General features: G+C 38.5%; 1 protein-coding gene across 1 annotated transcript in view; it reads right to left on the bottom strand.

The window, feature by feature from the left end:
- LOC140191813 (dendritic cell-specific transmembrane protein) overlaps nt 1–8,237 on the bottom strand; it is a 32,568-nt gene extending 24,331 nt beyond the window's left edge. The window contains exon 1 of the mRNA XM_072249633.1: nt 8,066–8,237. The gene's annotated coding sequence lies outside the window, so the exon portion shown is untranslated. The remainder of the gene's footprint in view (nt 1–8,065) is intronic.
- Between the last annotated feature and the right edge of the window lie 17,431 nt (nt 8,238–25,668).

Here is a 25,668-nt window from a genome sequence, read left to right as displayed (position 1 = left end):
AAACCAAATCATCAGGTTTACTGATGACAGAACGGTGGTTGGCCTCATCAACAACGACGACTAGATTGTGTACAGGGAGGAGGTAGAGGGCTAGTAGAATGGCATAAACACAACAACTTGAGTTTCAATGTGGACAACACCAAAGAGATAGATGGATCGTGGACTTTAGCAAGGTGCAAGCTGACCGCTCCTCACTGCACATACATGACTCCTCCGTGTAGAGAGTTAAGAGCACCAACTTTTGGGGAGTGCGCATAACGGACAAACTCACCTGGTTGGTCCCTCAACATTAACTTTTTGGTCAAGAAAACACAGTAGTGTCTTCACTTCCTAAGAACTTTGAGGAAAATGACGCTTCCTTCCCCCACCCATCCCGATTTTAACCAACTTTTTACAGGAGCACCTCAAGAGTGTCCTGGCCAGCTGTATCACTGTATGCTATGAGAAATGCAAGGGATCTGACAGAAAGACCTTACCAAGGATTATGAGGACTGCTGGGAGGATCATCAGGGTCTCTTTTCCTCCCATGAGAGATATTTATTTATCATTAATGCTGTGTATGCAGGGCCCTTAGCGTTGTCAATGATCCCTCCCATCCATCCAAAAATCTCTTTGACTCCCCCCCCCCCCCCCACCCCAAATCCCACCACCATCAGGCAGGAGGAACCATAATTAGCATGAGAACTGTTAGGAAGGGAAACAGCTTCTTCCCCCAGGTCATAAGACTACTAAACTCCTTGCCACCACATAAGAGATTCATCATGTATGATCATATTGTCTCATCATGTATGAAGTGCCAGAAGCTTTATACTGTTTACATTTTAACATATATCATATATGCACCTTATTATTTGTTAATTTATTTTTGGTAATATTACTTTGTGTTATGTGTGAGTTATATGAATTATGCTGTGCACCTTGGTCCAGAGGGCCACCGTTTCATTTAGTGGTATACGTGTGTCTGTTGAATGACTATAAACTGAAATTTATCTTGAACTTGAGAGGGTGTGGAGGAGATTTACCAGGATGCTGCCTGGCCTAGAGAGCATGGCCTATAAAGATCGGTCCAGCAAGCTAGGACTTCTCTCTTTGGAGCATAGGGGGATGAGAGGTAACTTGATAGAGGTGTACAAAATGCTAAGAAGTGAATAGCCAGAGTCTTTTTCCAGGGTGCAAATAGCTAACTAAAGGGGGCATAATTTTATCATGGAGTAATGTTCTATGTTCTGTGTTCTAAGTAGGTTATTGGTTCAGTCATTATTTTCCATAATCTCATCTTTCCCTATTTCTTCAACCTCTTTCAACTCTATGGGCACCCAGTCCTCTTTCATCTGTTGATTGACCTTATTCAAGCCTCTCTTGCATCACTAATTTTAGTCACCCTACTCATGATGACAATGCCCACCCCCAACCTCTGGAATGAATTCTATGAATCACAACTCTTTCCTTCTTTAAGTAACATAAAATGAAGCTTTGGATAGTTTATCCAATATTTTCTTATTTAGCTTGGCATCAACTTTTGTTTCATAAAGTAAAGGATTTTTCCTATGATAAGGGGAAGTTGTTGTTTTTGTTGCTCAATTTCCTTTGCTTAACAGAGCAATTCAAGCTGCTTGCAAGATCTCTCTGAGAAAAGTAAATTAGTCATACCAATTTGTTCACCACGGACATTTAATAAAATTGCTTAAATTGTTTTTACTTCTGCTTTTTCCTTGTTTGTCTTTTTTTTTCCTTGACCTGTTTCCTTTTAAGGCCTTAGCGATATTGGATTAAAACTAGCAAGCCATCAGCTGATCTTCATACGTAGTCTTACACCATCAATGTGAATCAATCAGTAACTGAGGTAACCAACAAGAACACAGGATCATGAGTAAATATGAAAACTTTTTTGCCTTTCTCTGAGGCTACTTTTTAATATTAGAGCATATTAGAGATTGTTCCCAATATGTACCACATGAAAGCTACCCTTGAGTCCATCAGGTGAATCATTCAACTTTAAAGCCAGTTTCCTTTTAATTTTTCACCTATCTTCACCTTTATTGGTAACCTATGACTTTTAATTTTTCATGCTATCCTGAAAATTGCTACATGTATTTTTGTTGGGGAAGAAATAGCATTGTGTGTCCCTCTAGCACTATGAAAGTATCAAAAGGAAAATGAACTTCAGTTGTGAGGTTCACAGGCTTCCTCGTAAAAGGCTCCTGGTATAAATCTGTATTAAAACTGACATTGGCATTCCCTGTTAATGTACAGCAAGTTCTTGCTGTTGGCACAATGAAACATAGCAGGTGTGATTTTTGCAGACAGATTTTAAAGGGATATTCCACAATTTTTTGACATGAAACCTGTATAAGTGCAATACTTTACTCAGTGTAGATTTTGGTGAGAAAGGGGATGACTTCACCATTCAATCATTTAATGGTTTAGTTTAGTCTCACTTTGACTTTCTTAGCATGTATCAAGCCTGTATCAGCAACTGATTAGCAGTGCCCATGAGATAATCAACTAGAACTGGTTAGTTACTGTCACCAACCTCACAACTTGCAGAATCTGGGAATAGAAAACTGTGGGTCCCACGAAAGCATGGTATCTTTCATCATATCGCAGAGTGTGGATATTGATGGGTGATAAATGAGGTGAGTGATCTATAATAGGCGAAGAACTACGGTGAGATAAGGACAGAAGTATAGCATTATATTTAAAGCAAATGGAAAACGATTTTAAAATGTCTTGTTTTTTGACTCCATGAATTAATCTGATGGTGAGTCTACATTAATCTGACTGGTGAGATGGCAAACCAACAATAAAAAACATTAATCAAATTCATGTATATTTAGTGAGTCATGTTAACATTATTTCTGAGGTATACATGGATCTGATGTGGTCATCCTCTTCTGTTATTAATGCTCTCTAACCTGTAAGTATTGATGGTCTCATATGTATTACCACGAGATGCAGCTAGATTGGAATGCAAGTCTTGAAACACTTCATGGAGATACAATCAATGTATATACACTATCTTATGTATTTGCATTTATTGTGTTTTTTTGTGCTGCATTGGATCTGAAGTAACAATTATTTCATTCTCCTTACAATTGTATACAGGAAATGACATTAAGCAAACTTGAATCTTGGAAGTTGTATTTGTTCTCTCTGGCAGCTTGGCCCACATATTCACCGCCCTCTGTGTGAAAAACATACCCATCAGATCTCCTTTAAGTTTCTCCCTTTCTACTTTAAACCTATGGCCACTAGTTCTAGACTCCCCTGACTTGGGAAAAGGGATTCTGACTATTTACTCTATGCATGACTAACATAATTTTATAAACCTTTATAAATTCAACTTTCAGTCTCCTACATTGCAGTGGGATTAAACCCAGTCTGATCAATATGTTCTGCAGGCAATATTCTGCTGAATCTCTTCTGCACTCTCCTTTGCTACCATATTCTTCTTATAGTGTGACAACCAAAAATATACACAAAACTCTAAATGCAGTCTAAGCAATGTTTCATAGAGCTGCAACATACTGTGACGAAAGAGGGTTACAAAAGTGCACCTAGACTAAGATGTTAACTGTCCTGTCCCAGTGGGATCAACAGTTGATCTGCCACCTGTCTTCAGGAGAGAGAGATAAGTAAGACAATGGAGCAGCATTTGGAAATGTTAATGAAGAGACGAGAGAGTTTAACGGAAGGACACACCGGTCTGAATATTGTCAAGACCGGCTCCTTTTGAACCCTGAACTGTTTGAAGTGTGATGGACAGGCGATACCCCAGCAGGGGGATAAAAAGGGACAGGTTTGCTAAGGCAATTGACACAGGACTCCACGAGGTAACGAGACCCTGAAAGCGGTGTGCCCCCCCCCCCACTAGTTGGTGGGAGTTGTTGGAGGTCTGGTCGCGGGACCAGCCATAGACGCACAGGGTAGAAAGGTACAGATCGGCGGGAACCTGGTGTGTGTGTCCACCCTTGCCTGGGTGCTGGGTTCACCGCAGAAGAACGATTGTACCTGGAACGGAGGGGTCACAGTCGATTACCTCAGAAGACATTACCAAGGACTCGCCTGAAAGCTAACTGCGAGGAATATTGAAGGTCTGTGTGGAATCCGTTTTGAATATTCATTCGCTTTCGCTCTCTCTCCTTTTCCCCGCCCAACGGCACAACAGTGATTACTGCGAACTGAACTCAATTGAACTGAACTTTGCGTCACTTGAAACTGGTCATTTACCCCTAGACTGCGATAGAGCTTGATTGATCCTATTATCCTAGTTCTGTGTACATGTGTGTTTATTCATTGCTAACCTGTTGCATTTATATCCTTACTATTAGAGTACTGTGTTGCTTATTTCTTTAAAACTTTCTTAGTTCCAGTAATCCAGACTCCAACTAAGTGGTCCATTTCTGCTGGTTTGGCAACCTAGTTACGGGGTACGTAACAATACCATCCCAACTATTATGCTCTATATCTCAGTCTACGAAGGTAAGCATATCAGATGTCTTCTTCACAACCCCTATCTACCTTTGTTTTCATTTTCAGCAAGATATGAATGGGCTCAGCCTGTTAGATCATGGGCAAATTCATCCCCACCATTGGTAACATCTACACGAGTAGATGCCTCAAAAGGCAACATCTATCATCGAAGATCTCCACATCACCACATTTTAGAACGGCAACTTCCTTTCAATCATTTGGTCTTGAACCAACCTGCACAACCCTAGTCACTACAGTATAGCAACACTATAATTACTTTGCCTCCAAGAGCATTACTACCTTGTCATGGTCTGGAGCTTGTATGCTTCAATGACTTAGAGAGCTATGTTGGCTGGAGTCAGGGCTTTATGCTTTGGATTTTGATAGGGTCACCCATGGCAAATAGGTCAAAGGCCAGACTGAGGGTGGTACATTGGTTCTCACGTTGGGTGTACAGCTCAGGCTAACATTCCTGACTAGTAAAACAAAATTGTTATGGAAACAATTCTTTCTACATCTGAGTGCGATGATATTCCTGGGTTTCCACCTGGGACTTTCAAGACTGACAGTAGTGCAAAACAAAGAGGAAACTACTGACACAATGAAGGAAGCCCTGAAAACCCCCAGAGATGAAGGACCTTCATTGCTGCTCTAAATGGCAGCGAAGTAACAGGCAGTCTCCTCCTCCTCCATGACTACTTTGACCACTTTGCATTAAATGGACCTTTTTTGTCAAAGTTGTATATAATTTATGCTTTTCTTGTGAATGTTGTCTGATTCTATGTGACTGTGGTGCTGTTGCAAGTAATATTTTCATTGCACCTTGCATACATGAACTTGCACATACGACAATAAACCCAACTTTGACTTTGACGTACATACTTTCACCAATATTTTCTCTTACATCGGCATTCCTAAGATCCTTGCCATTAACACCCTGGTAGAATTTGAGCAAAGTGCATTACCTCATACTTGTCTGGATTAAATTCCATCTCCCACTGCTCCACTGTTCTAGTTGATCCACATCCAACATTCACCATCTATTAGTTCAACAATTTTATTGTTGTCTGCAGATTTACTAATCAGACCACCTACAGTATATTCAATTCAAGTCACTTACGTTTCTCAGACAAAAGTTCCACATTCAATCCCTAATGTACATTTGTTATATTTGTCAGAAATAAACACCAATCCACCACAATGCTCTACCTTCTACCAGCCAGTCAACTTTGGATCCAGTTTGCGAACATACTGAATCACAAACCCGTGTGGCTTAACCTTCTGGATCAGTCTGCCATGCGGAATATTGTCAAACACCTTACTGAAATCCTTGTAAACTGCCTCTGCCACTTTGCTGTCATCAATTTTCTTAGCTATCTCCTCAAAAAACTCGATCAAAATACTCACTAGCAAATGACATAAGGAGCAATACTGAAATTACAACTCTTGAGATCCTGTTTTTCAACTTCCTATTTGACTCACTAAATCCCTTTTGTTATTCACTTTCTGCCTTTGTTCAAATCAACATGAACAACAAACTCTGGTTGCTCACCTTGCCCTTGTTCGAACCAGCACGGACAACAGCTTCTGGTTGCTCACCTTACCCTTGTTCGATCCAACGTGGACAACAACCTCTGGTTGCTCACCCTGCCCTTTTAGAATGGTCTCCATCCATTCGGAGACATCCCGGAATCTTTCTCACAGACATAAAAACATTTATCTGTCTCTTCGACTATCAAGTACCTCTTTGCTGCTTTGTCCTACCTTGTTCTTTCACTGCTTTTCCCTACCCTGTTAATAGCAGAGTCAATCATTTGTCACTGATTTGACTACTGCAGTTGTCCTTGACAGAAGTTCCCAAGTGGTATATCTGTTGGAAAACATTTCCACCATAGTTTGTGTAGGTAATGTTGGGAAGTAAACAAAGTCTGACCGGAAGGAACACAGAGAAAATAAATAGATTTTTAAACAAAAGCCAATATATGCTGGAGTTTCTTCATCATAATTGGTCATTGAGGTTGACACTAAAAAGACATTTATAAAAGATTTATAAATAAGAAAAAATTAAGAAGCTAATTTGAGTGTGGTATATTCACACTTCAATGACCTCCACTCCATCCTTAAGACTTCCCGACTACAAATGGTACAATCACAATACTACACAAAAATATTCAGCTTTTCATCTACCAGAATCAAAAACTTGTGTCCTGAAAATATTTTGTTTAGTTTATTTTCACTGGAGTACATAAAAGTATGTTTTTTCTCCTTTTCTAAAGGAGGCTTATTCAGTGACTACAGCATCACATTATTACACACTTAATCTCCTACGATTTACACTACTTACAAACAATAGTTTCAAAGCATAGCCCAGTCATCTCTATCCAGAACACGCTCAAGCCCACGTGGAGCTCATCAGTCCCAGCGGCTGTATTTCATTAGGAGTTTGAGGAGGTTTGGTATGTCACCAAAACACTTGCAAATTTCTAAGATGTACTGTGGAGAGCATTCTAAATGGCTGCATCAGTGTCTGGTATGGGGGTGAGGGTGGGGGGGGGCTTTACTGTACAGGATCAAATAAACTGCAGAGAGTTGTTAAATTAGTCAGCTCCATCATGGGCACCAGCCTCCATAGTATCCAGGACATCTTCAAGGAGCATGCTTCAAAAAGGCAGCGTCCATCATTAAGGACCCCCATCACTCAGCACATGCCTTCTTCTCATTGCTACTATTCAGAAGGGAGCACAGAAGACTGAAGGCACACACTCAGCGATTCAGGAACAGCTTCTTCCCCTCTGCCATCGATTTCTGAATAGACACCGAAACCATGAACACTACCTCATTACATTTTTTTTCTATTTTTGCCCCACTTATTTAATTAAACTATATTTAAATTTACTGTAATACGCATTTTCTTTTTCTATTATTATGTATTGCATTTGTACTACCGCCCCAAAGTTAACAAATTTCACAACATATGCAGGTGATATTAAACCTGAGTCTGATCTCTGACTGGATTCCATGTAATCTTTCTTCGGGGACACCCAGGTTATACATCAAAGTATGGTTGTGTGTGAAAGCCAAACAGTGTTTGAATTGGTCATAAAGTGGCTGGTAAAATATTTACTCAGTTTAAACACCTCAGATCCACTTTCATTCCCTCCTTTAAAACACCGATGAATATCTTCTAATTGACTTGATTTATCTATTTAAACAAATACATTGCAGACAATGGTGAATTATAGTAATAACTAAGTATGCTGAAATTATGAATAATATTTGTAAACATTGATTTTTAGAAAGAAGCAATGTAATACAAGAAATTCTTAACAGATAGAGAGTCAATTAAGTGGAACAAGATAGCATGCAATCCTCTTGTAAACCAATAATCACTGACTTCCAATAAACACTTAGTTGTCTGGAAACACTAGGGAAAATTGTTTGACTACAAAATACTTTGAAAAACATGTTTAGACAGTAAAAAAACACATAATTGTGGAGACAATTTAGCCTGGAAAAGCTGAAGAAAAATAAAAAGAATTCTGAAGATATCGTAAGTGATATTTGACAATTCAAATCATTATAAAATACTCACTTCTACAGATGTCTAGATGTAATCGCTGCTCAATGTTCAAAAAAGTAGAGTGCACTGCATCAGTTGAGTGAATCTTGTATAGGTCTAGCCTTCTGAGTCTGACCTATTAGACCTGAACCATGGTAGAAATGATGTTGATTATCAGGTGATCGCAAAATTAATTGGACTAAAGGAAATCAATGATCTTTCATTGTGACTAACAGCAACGCAATATTGTGGAACTGAAAACTGTATCAGAGGAGGTTGTGTTTCTAAGCCATCATAATTTTAAAGAGGAGGTGTCAACCTAAAACTGCTTCCCAAGAAAATTATAAGTTCATTTTTCTCTTGGATGAAGTAATACTTCTATGTTTTGTTTCCTGTGGTCATGGTAATCATGTCATGGTATGACATCAACAAAGGGGAACAGATTGAAAGCAGATAAAATGGCTTGCATCTGTCACATGGAAGAACTGAAAGGCAAAAGAAAGTTTTCAATAAAATTACAAGACTATGTAGATGAGATTAAGAAGTATGAAACCTATTTTAGAGATAGAAGGATCCTATTTTGAAACAGGCCAGCTGATTGTAAAGTTGAATGTGCTCTTCTGGGATAATTAAACAAGGTTACCATAGACATTTCCAATAATGGCTGGCTGAAGTATTGCTTGTGAGATATTCCCTTTCTATCATATTATATCATACTATATTTCTGATAGTCAGATGTTTATTTTCAGTACTTTTCTCCTCCAGCTGGATGCCTCTGAAAGCAGTGCTTTACTATATTTTCAACTATAAAAAGGAATTTGTATGCACCAGGGGGATCATAATGACGGTGTTCTAAATCCACAACCCTTGTGACATTGTGTATCACCAGAGTTGTTCTCAACTTGCATGACAATTGTCCTTACAATGTGGTTTTCTTGACTTCAATTACTAACAAAGTATGTAAAAACCAGAAATGCACAGACATACAAGTATGTAGAAAACCCACAATGATTGCAAAAGTTAATCCACTTTGTTGTGAAAGACATCAGAGGAACAAATTCAAACTACAGAGGAATAAACACCATCTTTTCTGTTAGGTCTGCTCACCCAAGAAGATAATCCTTTACATGAGTAGATATTTCTCAAAAAATATTTGGATTACAACATTGTTCATATGCCAATCTATATATTTAGTGAATTTCTGAGGACCTAGAGCTGAATTATATATTTAAAGAAATTGCACATTTCACCCTACAAGCCAGATGTTCACTGACATGACAGGAAAATTGATTGAAGAATGCAATTTTTTCAATACAGTTACCTGAGAAGAACACAAGAATTTGGCAGCATTTTATACCCAAATGTTAGACCATAAGACATAGGAGCAGAATTAGGCCATTCAGCCCATTGGCCATTCAATTATGGCTGATCCCAGATCCCACTCAACCTCATACACCTGTGCCTTCTCACCATATCCTTTGATGCCCTGACCGATCAGGAAACTATCAACTTCCACCTTAAAAATACCCACAGACGGTCTCCACTGCAAAGCATTCCACAAATTCACTACTTTCTGGCTAAAAATATTCCTCCTTACCTCTGTTCTAAAAGGTCACCCCTCGATTTTGAGGCTGTATCCTTTAGTTCTAGATACCCCTGTCATAGGAAACATCCTCTCCACATCCACCTTATCTAGTCCTTTCAACACTCAGTAGGTTTCAATGAGATCACCCTGCACTCTTCTAAATTCCAACAAGTACAGGCCCAAAGCTGCCAAATGCTCCTCATATGTTAACCCCTTCATTCCTGGTATCATCCTCGTGAACTTCCTCTGGACTCTCTCCAATGACAACGCATCCTTTCTGAGATATGGGGCCCAAAACTGTTGACTGACCGGACTTCATCTGAGGAATTTAGGAAGGGATTGGACATGAGGTTATCATTAGAAAATATACACCACTGACCATTTGATGGAAAGAATGTTATTGACAAAGCTGCTAAAAATGATCACTAGTTATCTGTCCTGAGTAACTCCAGCAGTGATATTTTGTGGCTGGGATGATTGACATCTGGCAAGTATAAAAAGTGAAGTATAACTATCTTTCTTGATGAAAGGATGGACTTTAGGCAGTGGAGAGATTTCTTCCCCTACGCTGATTTGTACTAGTATCATATTCCGAGAAATGCCATGTTAATGTTAAGAGGTCATTCTCACTGGACCTCTTGAATTCATTTCTTCAGTCTGTATGTCAGTGAAAGCTGTAATGAAGTTTGGTCAAAATAATTCCTGGTGAAATCTAACTGGATGTCAGTGAATAGATTATTAAAGAGTGAATGATGGTAGACAGCACTGCTGTGAATTCACCTGATGTTTTACTACTAATTGAGAGTGGGCTGAATTGATGGTAATTTGCTGGATGCAACTTACCATGTGTTATTGGACAGTTGGTGCTATTGAACTCGTACCAGAGCAACTTGTCCAAAAGTGCATCTTGTTCTGGAGCGCAAGACTTCAATACTGTATCTGCATGCCACTATCTGGCCTGATAACCTTTGCTATTATCATGCTCTCAGGTATTTCTGATGTCACAAATAGTTGATGCAATTGTCAGAAAACTGGCTTCCATGGTAATAAGACCATAAAATATTGGAGCAGAATTAGGCCATTGGGCCCATTGAGTCTGCTCTGCCATTTCATCATTTTTCTCTCTGCCCAGTCTCCTGCTTTTTCCCCGTACCTCTTCATGCCCTTACCAATCAAGAATCTATCAACCTCTGCCTTAAGTATACATAAAGACTTGGCCTCCACAGCTGTTTGTGGCAAAGAATTCTACAGATTCACCAGTCTCTAGCTAAAGACATTCCTCATTTCCATTCTAAAATGACATCCTTCTGTTCTGAGGCTGTGACCACTGGGTCTTAGGCTCTCTCACGTAGGCAACATCCTCTCCACATCTACTCTATCAAGGCCTTTTACCATTCAATGGGGTCACCCTCATTTTTCTGAACTTTAGTGAATACAGGCCCAGAGCCATCAAATGTTCTTTGTATGTCAAGCCATTCAATCCTGGAATCATTTTTGTGACCCTCCTTTGTACCTCTCCAGTTTCAGCAGATCCTTCCTAAGATAAGGGGTCCCAACCTGTTCGCAATACTCCAAGTGAGGCCTCACCAGTGCTTTATTAAGTCTCAACATTACATCCTTGCTTTTATATTCTAGTCCTCTTGAAAGGAATGCTAACATTACAGTTGCCCTCCTCATCACTGACTCAATCTGCAAATTAACTTTTGGGGAATCCTACACAAGGACCCCCAAGTCCCTTTGCACCTCAGTTTTTTTTGCATTTTCTCTCCATTTAGAAAATAGCTTTTTCATTTCTTCCATCAAAATACACGACCATACACTTCCCGATACTGTATTCCATCTGCCATTTCTTTGCCAATCTTCCTAATCTGTCTAAATCCTTCTGTAGCTTCTCTACTTCCTCAAAACTATCTGCCCCTCTACCTACCCTCATATTGTCTGCAACCTTTGCAACAAAGCTATCAATTCCATAAATTATTGACATGTAACGTAAAAAGAATCAGTCTCAACACAGACCTCTGTGGGATACCACTAGTCACTGACAGCCAACCAGAAAAGCCTCCCTTCATTCCCACTCTTTGCCTCCTGCCAATCAGCTTCTACTTTATCCATGCTAGAATCTTTCCTGTAGTTCCCTAGGCTTGTAGCTTGTTAAGCAGCCTCAAGTGTGGCACCTTTTCAAAGGCTTCCTGAAAACCCAAGTACACAATGTCAGTGATTCTCCTTTGTCTATCCTGCTTATTATTGACTTCAAAGAATTCCAAGAGATCTCTAAGCTGAGAGATTTAGGCACATTGGCCTTCATGAATCAAAGTACTGAGTGCAGCTGTTGGCACGTAATGTTGAAGTTGTGTAAGATGTTGGTGAGGCCTAATTTGAAGTATTGTGTGCCGTTCTGGTGACTTACCTACAGGAAGGATATCATTAAGATTGAAAGAGTGCAGAGAAAATTTACAAGAACGTTTCTGGGACTTGACCTGAGTTATAGGGAAAGGTTAAGTAGGTTAGGACTTCATTCCTTGGAGTGTATGATTGATAGATGTATACAAAATTATGAGGGGTATAGAGAGGGTAAATGAAAGCAGGCCTTTTCTATTGAGGTTGGGTGAGACTAGAACTAGAAGCCATCCATTAAATGTGATAAGGGGAACATGAGGAAGACTTCTTCATTCAGAGATTGGTGAGAGTGTAGAATGTGTTGCCAGTTGAAGTGGTGGATGCGGGTTCATTAGTCATGAACTAAATGGGCCAAAGAGAATGGTTCTGTGTTGTAGTGCTCTGGGACTCTACGTCTCTGTATTAGGGACATGGTAGAACAATGACATACGTCATTAAGGTAATGATGACTGTTAATAAAATATTAAAAAAACAAACAATGTTGTTGGTCATTATTTCCCAGTGGATAGGTTTGAAGAATAGAAAATGTATATCAGCCATGTTTAGAAAATTGTTGAGACAGCATCTGGAGTCCAGTGATTATGGAAAATAATTGGGCCTCTGGAGAAGGTGAAACTTAATAGATTGGTACTGAAAATGAAAGCTGGATTCTTCTGAAAACAGGCTGGAGCTTCTCTCTATATGCTTGAGAATAAGCCGAGAAAAGCATTTTTGATAGGCTTGGAAAGAGAGTGTAAAGAATATACTTCTAGTTATGGGAAACTAGAATTCGGTGAGGTAAGTATACAACATCTGCTGCTAAATCCAAGAAAAGAATGACTCCTTTGCACTGCTCTCTGCAAGGAGTAGTCAGGATTATTAGATGCCTATTTTGGAAATGGTTTGGGGTCTAGGACCAGAGGGTACCATCTCAGAATAGAAGGATGTCCCTTTAGAATGGAGATGAGGTGGACTTCTTTAAGCTAGAAGGTGTTGAATCTGTGGAATTCATTGCCACAGATGGCTGATGATATTAGGATATTAGGTGTATTTAAAGCAGAGATTGATAAGTTCTTGATTGGTAAGGACGTCAAAGGTTATGGGGAGAAGGCAAAAGAATGGAGTTCAGAGGAAAAATAAATCAGCATGGTCAAATGGTGGAGCAGACTCAATGGGCTGAATGTCCTTTTGATCTAATGGATGTTGGGAATAGTCTGATGTACATTTTGGCTGTGAGATGTAGGCAGGTGAGATTTGGGTAATGAGGACCAAAACACCAGCATGGGCCTATTGGCTGATGGGCCCAATTCTGTACTTCATAATCCTTAATAATCCTGGCTTCCCCACATGTTCACTCAGCAGTAAAAACAGTGGAAAGCAATTTCTGGAGAGAAAGCAAAATCCTGGGTTTATACCTCACTAGCTCAGAGGCATGGGTAATTTTAAGACCATGAGACGTAGGAGAGAATTAGTCCATCAGGTCTTCTCCTATGTAATTTAGTTTTACCATTTTAATAGTTTAATGTTATAATTTTAATTTTATAACTTTGATGGTTATATAATTTTAGTGACTATCTTTCAGTTCTACTTTCCTGGCAACTTTTCTGTCAGGTGACATACTGACTGGGCTACAAGGGAATTTTTTTAACATTTTCACATTGCATTGGAGCCTGCTGTAACTGCTTTCTTCACTTTATCTGGAACACCAATTCTTGGTTAGCTGTAAACATTTTATTAAACAGATTATCTAAGATATAAAGAATTAACTGATAGAAACTTCGTACTATATAATTTTGCAGCTAAATGTAACCAAATTACTAGGGCCTGTGATTAATTGTAAGTGCTTATGGAAATGTATATTCAAAACTGACAGATCATATTTCATACATACAGACAAATCAATAAATACCTTCTCATGTAATAATAGCTTTTACAACCAAAATGTATTTTTATATACTCAACATAAATTCAGTCTTTATCCATTCCTTTGTCTGTTTTATAATTTTTAAGGTTTTGAGCAATAATGCCAAATAATATTATAACATTTCTTAATGCCTGCATTACTAAATGACGATAAAAGAGGACTGCATGTCCTCATAATCTAATTTAAAAAAGCCAAAGAAATAAGCACCTTTTATAGAGGAAAGATTCTAGCATAGCTAATCAGCCAATCATGTGGCAGCAACTCAGTGTGCAAAAGCATGCAGACATGGTCAAGAGGTTCAGTTGTTCAGACCAAACATTGAATGGGGGAGACGTGATATAACTGACTTCTGCCATGGAATAATTGCCGGTGCCAGAAAGGGTAATTTGAGTGTCTCAGGAACTGTTAACCTCCTAGGTTTTTCACACACAACAGTCTTTAGAGCTTATAGAAACATAGAAACATAGAAAATAGGTGCAGGAGTAGGCCATTCGGCCCTTCGAGCCTGCACCGCCATTCAATATGATCATGGCTGATCATCCAACTCAGATCCCTGTACTAGCCTTCCCTCCATACCCCCTGATCCCTTTAGCCACAAGGGCCATATCTAACTCCCTCTTAAATATAGCCAATGAACTGGCCTCAACTGTTTCCTGTGGCAGAGAATTCCACAGATTCACCACTCTCTGTGTGAAGAAGTTTTTCCTAATCTCAGTCCTAAAAGGCTTCCCCTTTATCCTCAAACTGCGACCCCTCGTTCTGGACTTCCCCAATATCGAGAACAATCTTCCTGCATCTAGCCTGTCCAATCCCTTTAGGATTTTATACATTTCAATAAGGTCCCCCCTCAATCTTCTAAATTCCAACGAGCATAAGCCTAGTCGATCCAGTCTTTCATCATATGAAAGTCCTGCCATCCCAGGAATCATAGAGAATGGTGCAAAAGAAAAACAATCAGTGAGTGGCAGTTCTTATTAATGAGAGAGGTCAGAGTAGAATGGGCAGACTGCTTCAAGCTGACAGAAAGGCGACAGTAACTCAAATAACGACACGTTATAAGAGTAGTGTGCAGAAGGGAATCACTATACGTGCAATCATTGAAGTGGATACAGTAGCAGAAGACCACAAAAGAAGGTACCTAATAACATGATCAATGAGTATATGTCCTGCAAGTTGAAGAAATAATAGTTTCCTTGTACATGTTACTTGGATTTATGCTGCTGATCTTAGACAATGTACCATTAATTTCCAGTTGTCTTCCATAACATAGGACAACCTTATAAGGCAGTATTCCCTGGTTTCCATGGGTCATTGACTGAAAGAGTGGATAATCAGGAGAACTTCATCAGCAATTCAGTTTGTAATCTATATAAGGGAATCATATCCACTCATCTATTGATCAGTTTTCTGTAAAGTGGTCTAGTAACATGTTTCCTGTAATACTGTGAATTCATACAAATGTTTGTATTGTTTGATTCTGTGACTAATACAATGCGTCCACTCAAAAGCTTGTTATCCCATGGTTTGTGTCTAGGCCACTGCATACTTTCTGGTTTATGCATTATAAGGCAAACAAAATTAAATACTGCATCCTTTCAAATGATCTAACATGTCAATAAGTGAAAAAATAGACCATAAAACACCAAACCACAAATCATGAAAAAAGTCCAGGCATGTTTATTTAGTTGAGCTCAGTTAGCTGCAGGTAATATGAGTTCACTGTTTTAGATAGGAGAAATTACATTGTGGGATAAGGAAATGTCAGAGAAATTAAGGAAGTAAGAGAAATAAGCACCTTTTATACAAATCTTACTCTAATTTTCTCCATGTTTCAACCATTTCTCTACCACGTACACCAGGGGTATTTTACTCACCAACCCATATGCTTTTGACATGTAAGAGGGAACTGGAGCATCTGGAGGAACATTATGGTGCCATAGGAAGAACATGCATATACCTCACAGGCAAAACTGGTGGTCTGATGTGAATATGGGTCTCTGAAGTGTGAGGCAGTGGTTCTACTAGCTGTTTTATTGTGCTGTACTTAATTTTTCATTAAGTACCATCACAATAGATCTGACTTAAGTCATTTACTCACTAAAGTTCACACTTGTTCAACCTTTATCATTTTATTCTGGTGTCTTTCTGCCTTCCTTCTCAGTCCTGAAGAAGGGTCTCACCCCGAAACATTGACTGTTTATTCATTTCCAACAATGCTGCCTGACCTGCTGAGTTCCTCCGACATTTTGTGTGTGTTGCTTTGGATTTCCAGCAACTGCAGACTTTCCTGTGTTTATAATTAACCAGTTCTAGCTTGTTAATCAACTATCCAGGAGACAAAAGATGAATTATTAATTATGAAGTATCACTGTAATTTAAATTATTCCTTTTTACTCACCAGTCCACACTCCATGGATTCTGCACTAAGATAATGAACTGCACTTTAATTCATTGTAACACACTAAATCCTGGAGGAACTCAGCGTGTCAGGCAGCATCTATGGAGGAGAATAAATTGTCAATGTTTCTGGCTATGTCCCTTCATCGGGACAGGAAAGAAAGGTGGAAGAGTCAGAATAAGAGGTTGGGGAAGGGGCAAGAGTACAAGCTGTCAGATGATAGGCAAGACCAGGTGAGGGGGAAAGTTTCTGGGTGGGTGGTGGGTGGAGAACAGGGGGAAGAAGCAAGAAGTTGGGAGGTGTTAGGTGGAATGAGTAAAGAACTGAAGAAGAAGGAATCTGATAGGAAGGAGAGTGAAACATGGGAGAAAGGGAAGGAAGAGGAGCACCAGAGGGTGACAATGACAGGTGAGGAAAAAGATACTGCTAAGAGGGGAGCCAGAATGGAGAAAGGATAAAATAGAAAAGGAAGGTGGGGGAGAAATTACTGAAAATTAGAAAAATCTATATTCATGCTGTCAGGTTGGAAGCTACCCAGACAGAATAAGAAGTGTTATTTCTCCAGCCTGAGAGTGGCCTTATAATGGCAGTAGAGGAGGCCATGGACTGACATGTTGGAATGGAAGTGGGAAGTGGAATTAAAATGGCTGGTCACAGGGAAATCTCACCAGTTGCGACGAACAGAGCAATGGTACTCAAGAAATTGGTCCCTCAATCTACCTCGGATCTCATTGATATAGAGGAGGTTGTACTGGGAGCACTAGATGTACAGATAATCCCAACCAACTCATCAGGTGAAGTGTTCTCTCTCCTGGGAGGACTTTTCAGGGCCTTGAATGCTGGGGAAAGGAAGCCGAAGTATGTGAGAGAGGAAAATGAAGAAAGAAAGGGGAAAGGAAAGGAAGAATGAAGACTTTTTTTCTGACTGTATTGTATTCACAATTTATGTTTAGAGATGAAACAATATTGAATCTAAACTTTCAAATCAATGCCAGTTTAAATATATTTATGATGTTCTGCTAATACATATCAGGAAAACCCCATATTATGCTTGGCTAAAGAAAGGTTATCTTGGTCTTAAAAATTCCACTGGAAAAGGGATTTCACCTTTGATCATAAACATCAGTTTTCACAGAAAATAATATCCACGTGGCTTTCAAATCTATTGTTTAATCTCGGATGACATGGGGGAATGAGATGGGACAGAAAAATAGGTTTGTTACCTCTGGAGATTATAAATGAAATCTACCTGCACTGTGAGCTTGCAACCACCTGACACCAGAAAAGGTGTTAAGTATAATGCTTAAAGAGCTCATAGATAATTAGTGAGGGTCCTAAACTCTGAATCCTTGACTTACTCTCTCTCATACATTATACCCCTTTTGAATATTATTTGTTGTTTTGGGTTCTCTGCACAGAGTTTTCTCCATCAGAAATCTAATGGCAATAATTGTTTTAATGACTATTAAAATCTTTGTCCACAGATTATAATAAATGTACACAAAGTCAAATAATTTAACCACTTAGTCTTCAATAGCTAAATACAACAATCAAAACAGTATGAATTTCTTTAATCCAGACTTTGCAAATTTCAGACCTCATCAGTCAGCCTGCTTACATTGGAGCTGCTACTTTCAGTTCTTGAAAATGTGATGTAGTTTTCTGCGAAGACTTTTACAAGAACTTCAACATTTACTGGAATACAGAATTATCTAAACCTATGTTTCTGTGTTGACATCAGCAGAAGGCTGATTTGTAGGTAAAAAACTGTAGGTGCTTAAAATTTGAAAAAAAAAAGTCAAGCAGCAGTAAATGAAAGAAGAACGGTGAAAGATTCAGCAGTTTATTTTTTGGCTTTTAGGTTAATGATAATAGATTGTCATTTTGTTTCCAGGAATGTCCAGCTTTTAGATTAATGATAATAGATTGTCATTTCGCTTCCAGGAATATCCACCTTGAAGAAATTCAACATCTCTTTCTGATGGGATTTCCACTTGTTTTACCTAGTTCAACCTCAATGGCTTCTCTTTCTCTTGTTTTTGATCAACTATACCACTGCCAGGATTTGAAAATAGGTCTTGGATCTGAAAAATTATCTCTCTTTCTATCCACACTGCTTGACATAATTAGTATTCTTTCTACTTTTCAAATGTTCTGTATTATTTCTATCATCAAATTGCATTGGTTGAATGGTTAATGGTGGGGAAACTTTATTTGTATAGTCGTCATCATCATCATCATTGTCGTCAGGTGCCGTGTCCAGTTTGAGCTTTGACTGCCATGGCCCACACACTCCTGTTTCGGGTTAAGTGGATCAGTTCATTGGTATTCATTTCCAGTTCTCTGGCTGCTGTCTCCATCATTATTTATCAGTCTTCCTTTTGCTTTCTTCTCTTCAATCTTTCCCATAATTACCGCGCATTCTAACTCCTCTTTCCTAATCACAATGTCCAATGAAGTTACTTTGCTTTTCATGATCTTATACATTATTTGTATAGTCACATAAAGCATTAATATTGAATCTTACCTCTTCTTACTTTTTCAAAATCAAGGTAAATTTACTATCAAAATGCATATATGTCACCATATACTACTTTTCTTTCAGGCATTTACAGGAAAATAAAGATATACAGTAGAATTTATAAAAAAACGTATGGATGGCATCCGTTAGTCTCGTGAGACCATGAATCTGCATCTGGAAAGTCTTGCTTCAGTCTCTCCAGGGCGCAGGCCTGGGCAAGGATGTATGGAAGACCGGCAGTTGCTCAAGCAGCAAGTCTCCCCTCTTTACTCCACCGATGTTGTCCAAGGGAAGGGAAGGGCAGATACAGCTTGGCGCCAGTGGCGTTGCAGGAGTTGCCACAGCAAGGTTGAAAGCAATGTTGGTCTGCCTTAGGGACTCCAGCTCTGGATTTGTCCTCAGGGTTTACTCCCGAAGCCTTTCCCATAAGTGGGTATGGCTGCAAAGCAGCGGAGGTTTGAAATCAGAGTTTTCCCTCTCTTAGATGGCCTGCCTTCCCAGGCTGACGAACTCCATCTACCCAAAGCACTGGTTTTAAGGCACCAGGACCCGCCTTCGCCCCTTCTCCTGTCAGTAAAAACAGTTCCGCCAAGCTTAGAGGCTAAACCACATGAGCAGGCCAGGAGTTGGACTAGGTTGTTAGAGGTTATTTGAGGCGTATGCCGTGAGGAGCACTTTTAGGTAGTGGGAGCTTGTCCCCACTACCACTCCTCAGCTTGACAACTTTAGAACCTTGGAAAAAAAAACCTATACCTAAGCAAAAGACAACCAATGAGTGCAAATATAAAATAGATAAATAATAGTGAGAACATGAGTTGTTGAGTCCATGAAAGTGAATCCCTAGTTTGTGGAAGCAGTTCGGAGTTGAGGTAAGTGAAGTTTTCGACATCAGTTCAGAAGCCTGATGCTGGTAGGGTAATAAGAGCAAAAAAGTTTATAAGGAGAGTATAGGAACCACAGGAGATGACAAAGGTCTTAAATAAATAGTTGTCAATTGTACCTACTGTGGAGAAGGTCATGGAAGCTAGTGAGTTCAGGAAAGAGAATAGTGGTGTCTTGCACCATATTCACATTACAAAAGAGGTTGTCCTGGAAGTTTTACAGAATATAAAGGTGATAAAAGTGGATAAATCCCCAGGTGTATCCAGGAGGGTGAGGGTGGCAGCAAGGTGGTTAGCACAATTTCTTTATAGCACTGATTGGGGTTCTATTCTTGCAGAGGTTTGTAAGGAGTTTGTAGGTTTGCCCTGTGACCACATGGGTTTCCTCTGCATGTTCCGGTTTCCTGCCACATTCCAAAGACATACGGTTTATAAGGTTAGTGATTTGTGGGTATGCTATATTAGCATTGGAAGCATGGAGATACTTATGGACTGTCCAGACAACTCCTTAGACCGTGTTGGTCATTGACACAGATTGATGCATTTCCCTATATGTTTCGATGGTTCAATGTGCATGTGACAAACAAAGCTAATCCTTATAAACCTAAGCTTTAGTATAATATAGCAAGCAAGGGGAAAACATGTTAAGTCCTGGCAAAGATATTTCTATTATCATTAGCCATGGATAAGATAACAACAGACTGGAAAATGGCTAATGTCGTGCTTTTATATAAGGAGGGCAAGTCAGGGAAAAATGGGCCATTGAACCTAACATCAGTTGAGGAAAAGTTACTGGAAGGGATTCTGAGAAACAGGATTTACTTACAATTGAAAAGGCAAAGACTGAATAATCAGGAATATTCCACATGTTTTTGTGTGTGGGAAATTGCGTCTCACAAATTTGAAGAGGTAAGCATGATGGTTACATAGGCAAGGCAGTAGATGTTCTCAACATGGACCATAGCAAGGCCTTTAACAAGGTGCCATGTGGTACGCTGGTTAGGAATGTTAGATCACATGGGATCCAAAGTGATCTTGCCAATTTTGACTTGGTGATAGGAGTTAGAGAGTGATAGTGCAGGTTGTTTTTTGATTTAAATGTAAGGAATGGTGACATGATGATGGTATCAATAGAAAAACTAAACCAGTGAAAATGTTTGTGTGGGATACAAAAGAAGGAGGGAATAATAGGTGATCTAATTACCAGTGAATGAATATGCTTGGTATAAATGGTAAACATGTACAAACGTTTGTAAATCAGAAACAAATGTTGCCAGTTAAATTAGCCATGAGACATCCACCTATACCAGCTCAGATGCTGAACTTTCTGTGCTGGGAAAGCCCTCTAAAGTAATGTAGTTATATTTGGTCATAACACTAATCAACAGACCTTATGTTGAAGTTGCTTAGAAGTGTGTGTTTCAAAAGAATCAAATGCATACAGAGGACAAACATTCAGTGTTGGCAAAGGTATACAGTAAACATGAGTATGACTTTTAAATTCACAGTATATACTACTTTTCATAGAATATGCACAGTGGTCACTTTATTAGGTACACCTGTACACCTACTCATTAATGCAAATATCTAATCATCCATTCATGTAAGACCATAAGATATAGGAGCAGAATAGGCCATTTGTCCCATTGAGTCTGCTCTGCCATGCCATTAAAGTTGATTTATTATCTCTCTCAATCCCATTCTCCTCGCTTCTCCTTGTAACCTTTGACACCCTAATGCATCAACCTCTGTGTTAAATATACCAAATGACTTGGCCTCCACTGCCATTTGTGGCAATGAATTCCACAGATTCATCACCCTTTGGCTCAAGAAATTCCATGTCATCTCTGTTCTAAAGGAACACCGCTCTGTTCTGAGGTTGTTCTCTCTGGTCCTAGACTGCCCCACTATAAGTAACATCCTCTCCATATACACTCTGTCTAGGCCTTTCAATATTCGATAGGCTTCAATGAGATCCCACCTCAATCTTCTAAACTGCAGTGAGTACAGGCCCAGAACCATCAAACACTCCTCTTATGTTAAATCGTCCATTCCTCGAATCATTCTCGTGAACCTTTTCTGGACCCTCTCCAATGCCAGCAATATCTTTTCTTAAATAAGGGGCCCAACACTGCCCACAGTCCTTCAAGTATCATCTGACCAGTGCCTTAAAAAGTCTCAGCATTAAATCCATGCTTTTATATTCTAGTCTTCTCAAAATGAATGGTAACATTGCAATTCCCTTCCTTACCACTGACTCAACCTACAAGTTAACATTTATGGAATCCTGTACTCTCAAGTCCCTTTGCACCTCTGATTTCTGGTTTTCTCCCTGTTTAGAAAATAGTCTACACCTTTATTCCTTCTACAAAAGTGCATGACCATGCATTCGCTATACTGTATTCCATCTGCCACTTCTTTACACCTTCTCCTAATCTATCTAAGTCCTTCTGCAGACAATCTACTTCTTCTATACTTCCTGTCTCCACCTATTTTCATATCATCTGCAAACTTGGCCACAAATCTGGCATCCATATCATTGACATACATTGTGAAAAGAAGTGTTGAAAAATACCAACCCCTCTGGAACATCACTAGTGACTGGCAGCCAACCAGAAAAAGCTGCTTTACTTCTACTAATCAGCCGGTCTTCTATCCACGCTGTTATTTTTCCTGTAACACTGTGGGCTGTTATCTTGTTTAGCAGCCTCATGTGTAGCACCTTGTCAAATGTATAGGAGGTACCTAATAAAGTGACAACAGTGTATGTTGGGGATTTATACCTTAGGTATAAATGCATTTTGCTTTAGATTTTCTATCGCATCTGCTTCTCGTCAAGGTCCCAGCTATTATCTTACTTGATGTGGTTGTGAATAGCTACTAGCAAATAGTGGATTGATGGGATTGTTTGAAAACTGGCAAGGACTAAATGGGCTGAATGGCTTTCCTCTATGTCATCTTAAAATATGAAGAAAGACAATAGAAATTAAACACAGGCTCTCTGTCCATAACTGCTGCCACAGCTTGAATTTGTATAGAACTTGTGGCATACAACATGAGATTATTTCTGATCCGAATGGTAGATTTCTACTGGTTAGTGGTCTACTATTTAATAAAGAGGTAGTTTTGGTTAATGTTTATGCTCCTAATATGGACTGTCCGGAATTTTATAAATCATTATTTAATCAGTTCCTGAATTTGAATGAGTTTTCATTGATCTGGGGCGGAGATCTTAATACCTGTTTATCTCCAGCTTTGGACCGTTCGGCTCCTCTACGGACCTTACCTAATAAATCTGCAACTTTGATTAATTCATTCCTCTCTGATTCTGGGTCGACGGACATTTGGCGTTTTTTGCATCCTCAGGAAAAAGATTTTTCTTTTTTTTCACATGTTCACCATTCCTATTCAAGAATTGATTATTTCTTTATTGACTCTCGTCTTATTTCTTCAGTGATTAAATGTGATTATGACTCTATAACCATTTCGGATCATGCTCCACTTAAGCTTTCTATTAAAACTCAGGCCAATACACAAAATAATAGACAATGGCATTTTAATTCGCTGTTGCTTCAGGACTCGGACTTTGTTAACTTTATGAATGAACAGATTGATCTTTTTTTTACAATCAACTATACAGAGGATATTTCTGTGAACATTCTTTGGGATACTTTTAAAGCTTATATTCGTGGTCAGATTATCTCGTATTCTGCTGCTTTGAGGAAGAAGCTGAAGCAGGAGGAGTTGGTAATTGTGGACAAGATTAAGGAAATTGATAAGAAATATGTTACAGCTCCCTCTGAGGAGTTATATAAACAAAGAACTGAACTTCAAATGGAACACAGTTTATTACTTTCGTCCTCGATTGTAAACCAATTAAAGAAAACAAGAAGTGAATTTTATGTACACAGTGACAAAATTGGCAAACTGCTGGCTAATCAATTGAAGTCTAATTATGCTAAATCTCAAATTAATCAGATTTATAACCAAAATGACCGATTGATACTTGATCATGCGGGGATTAATCAAACCTTCTGTGATTTTTATTCTTCCTTATATCAATCAGAGTCTCCTCGAGACTCTAAATATATGAATGATTTTTTAGATAACCTAGAGTTCCCTGAGATTTCACAGGATATGTCTTCTATGTTAGATACTCCCATTACCACGGATGAGATTAAGAATGTTATTTCCTCTATGAATTTGGGGAAAGATCCTGGCCCTGATGGGTTTACCGTAGAAGTTTATAAATGTTTTGCACCTTCATTAATCCCTTGATTCTGTAGGGTTTTTGAGGCTTCATTAAAACTTGGTAAACTTCCCGAATCTTTCAATAGAGCGTCAATTTCTCTAATATTAAAGAAGGATAAAGATCCTGCTCAATGTGCATCTTATAGACCAATATCTTTATTAAATGTTGATTCTAAAGTGTTTTCTAAGTTATTAGCAAACAGATTAGAAAAAGTACTTCCTTTTATTATTTCGGAAGACCAAACGGGTTTTATTAAAGGTCGTTACTCTTTTTATAACATTCGCACACTGTTAAATATTGTTTATACCCCCTCACAAAATGTTCCTGAATGTGTTACCTCTTTAGATGCTGAGAAAGCTTTTGATAGAGTACAATGGCCTTACTTATTTAAGGTGCTTGAAATGTTTAATTTTAGCTCGAAATTTATATCCTGGATCAAACTGTTATATCATTCTCCTGTGGCCTCGGTCTGTACTAACTCTCTAAGCTCACCTTTTTTCCCTCTTTTTCGAGGTACTCGACAAGGTTGTCCTCTTAGTCCTTTATTATTTGATATTGCATTAGAACCTCTTGCAATTGCCATTCGAGAATCTCCAAATATTACTGGGATAACGCGGGGCTTAAAGTCCCATAAAATATCACTCTATGCTGATGACTTACTTTTATATATTTCTAATCCTCAAAAATCCATCCCTGCTGTTTTAGAGTTATTAGCACAATTTAGTCTCTTTTCAGGTTATAAATTAAATCTTAGTAAGAGTGAACTTTTTCCGATTAATGAACAACTTCCCTTATATCATAACTTTCCATTTAAATTGATTAATAATTATTTTTCATATCTTGGGATTAAAATTACTTGTAAATACAAAGATTTATTTAAGATTAACTTTTTACTCTTAATTGACCATATTATTCAACTTTCATCTAAATGGTTTCCTTTATATTTAACTTTGATTGGTCATATTAATGCAGTTAAGATGTTTTTTTTTGCCAAAATTTCTACATATATTTCAGGCATTACCAATCTTTGTCCCAAAATCTTTTTTTGATAAAGCTGACTCAAAAATTTCTTCATTTATTTGGCAAAATAAAAACCCAAGGCTGGGTAAAATACATTTACAGAAAGCTAAGAGAGATGGAGGTTTAGCATTACCTAACTTTAGATTCTATTATTGGGCAATTAATATTCGACATATGAAATTTTGGTTACTTGACCAGGATATACTATCTATTCCTAAATGGGTAGCATTGGAATTACAATCTGTTCAGGGTTATACACTTGGCTCTATTTTAGGTTCTTCTCTTCCTTTTGATTTGAAACACCTCAAACAGGTATCTAACCCGATAGTTAAATATACCTTACGTACTTGGTTTCAATTCAGAAAATTTTTTGATCTTAACCAATTTGGGCTAGCGATTCCTATTTTAGGTAATATATTTTTTCCTCCCTCTTTTACGGATCGTGCTTTTCAAATTTGGAAGACTAAGGGTATTTCACGGTTTTTGGATTTATTTTTAGATGGTTCCCTTATGTCTTTTGAACAATTATCTAATAAATATAATTTATCAAGAATACATTTTTTTAGATATCTACAAGTTAGAAATTTCCTAAGTACTATACTTTCTTCTTTTCCTATGCTTCCTCCTACATACATTTTAGATACTATAATTAACCTTAATCCATGTCAGAAAGGTGCAT

The sequence above is a fragment of the Mobula birostris genome, chromosome 1 (genome assembly GCF_030028105.1).
Source record: "Mobula birostris isolate sMobBir1 chromosome 1, sMobBir1.hap1, whole genome shotgun sequence".
Taxonomy (NCBI): Eukaryota; Metazoa; Chordata; class Chondrichthyes; order Myliobatiformes; family Myliobatidae; genus Mobula; species Mobula birostris.
This window is presented reverse-complemented; position numbering and strand designations above follow the sequence as displayed.